The sequence below is a fragment of the Aplysia californica genome, unplaced genomic scaffold (genome assembly GCF_000002075.1).
Source record: "Aplysia californica isolate F4 #8 unplaced genomic scaffold, AplCal3.0 scaffold00068, whole genome shotgun sequence".
NCBI lineage: Eukaryota > Metazoa > Mollusca > Gastropoda > Aplysiida > Aplysiidae > Aplysia > Aplysia californica.
In genome coordinates this window covers 28,561-30,008 of record NW_004797338.1, presented here as the reverse complement: position 1 = coordinate 30,008, position 1,448 = coordinate 28,561, and the positions used below count along the sequence as shown (strand labels likewise).

The 1,448-nt window shown below is 41.1% G+C and overlaps 1 long non-coding RNA gene across 1 annotated transcript in view; it reads right to left on the bottom strand.

The window, feature by feature from the left end:
• The window catches only part of LOC101855856, a 61,168-nt gene extending 60,593 nt beyond the window's left edge, over positions 1-575 (bottom strand). The window contains exon 1 of the long non-coding RNA XR_004858305.1: positions 229-575. This is a non-coding gene — a long non-coding RNA (uncharacterized LOC101855856). The remainder of the gene's footprint in view (positions 1-228) is intronic.
• Between the last annotated feature and the right edge of the window lie 873 nt (positions 576-1,448).

Sequence of the window (1,448 nt, the reverse complement as noted above, 5' to 3'; positions counted from 1 at the left end):
GGTCATAGCAAAGAAAATCGGCAAAAAGAGATTATGTGTGTTTGTCAGAGAGTATATTGTAGGGCGGTGGCAATAACTTTTTTAACGACAAAAACCACCTCAATTCCCTAGAATGACAACCAGAGCCTAAACACCATTACCCACCAATCACACTAACAAATACAATGCAATGTAACTCAATTGTCCGACACAGTTTTAACGAACGCGGAAATCAACGTTACCACTCACCTTGTCAGAAAGTCGAAAGCAATTTCGGCCTTTGTGGGTCTTTAAAAACAGTGTATCGCTGCCGAGAACAGGGACCAAATCCCTCGCACGGGCTACTCACTGTCCACGAAACGAAGTGTGGATATTTCCCGGCTTTGGCTTGAACCACTCATTGTCCTGCTGCGCGCGTGCGCGTGGGGTTCTCTAGTGCTCTCGGCATGAGATGAAATTGGAAAGCGTAAAATCAATTGAGCTTTCCGCACAACGCTAAATTCTTGTACCCCACACAGGGCCGAAACACGACAAACGATGATTCATGGTGGGAACAAGACGCTTACGTACGTGTTGCCTCATCGGAATCCATTTCATAATTGTATCATACATCTCTCGAAAGGATGCATTCCTAAACCCAGCTTCCAGACTATCCACTAAAGAAAACTGGCACCGAGAGGGATTTAGGGTATCGAAAGACAAGTGAACCAGAGAAAGGCTGAAAAAAACAAACACACGAAGTCTCACACACAAACACACGAAGTCTCACACACACAAACACACACACACACACACACACACACACACACACACTTTGAGTAAAGAGAAGCAATAATTTTCATTTAGTGCTGGAAAAAGTAAGAAAGACGGAAACAACAAACGGAAAGTGAAGAAGTACAAATGGCGCACTCCAACCACGCACCCACCTGCTTCCCAAGTACGACGCGAAAAGAAGGAACAAGTCGATGCACGTATGTCTAGGGTACCTCCGGACCCTCGATATTAGGATTAGGAAGGCTGAAAGAGCACTAACAACGAAACTTTCGCACAAAGATATGACTTGAAATATCAAGTGATAATATCATTTCTGTATCTATTTTTATTAAAGTTTTAATAAATTTCATTTCTGTACTTCCATATCTCCTCCTTCATCATTTGAATAATATCTAAAATGTCTTACTACCACCAAACCTCTCTTTAAAAAAAAAAGAAACATCTCTCATCCTAACCTCCCCCTCAAAAAAAACACCAGAATTTTTTTTTTTTTTACTTCCGCCACCCCTACCACAAACTGCCCACAATCACTTGGTAAAATAATATGTCCATGCTCTCTTCTCTGTTCTCCCTTTAAAAAAGACAAATAAAAAAACAAACAAGAAGAAACTAATATACACATAATTCAGTTTAAGCCTTGCCCAAATATTTACGTCAATATACCTCTCTCTCTCTCTCTCTCTCTCTCTCTCTCT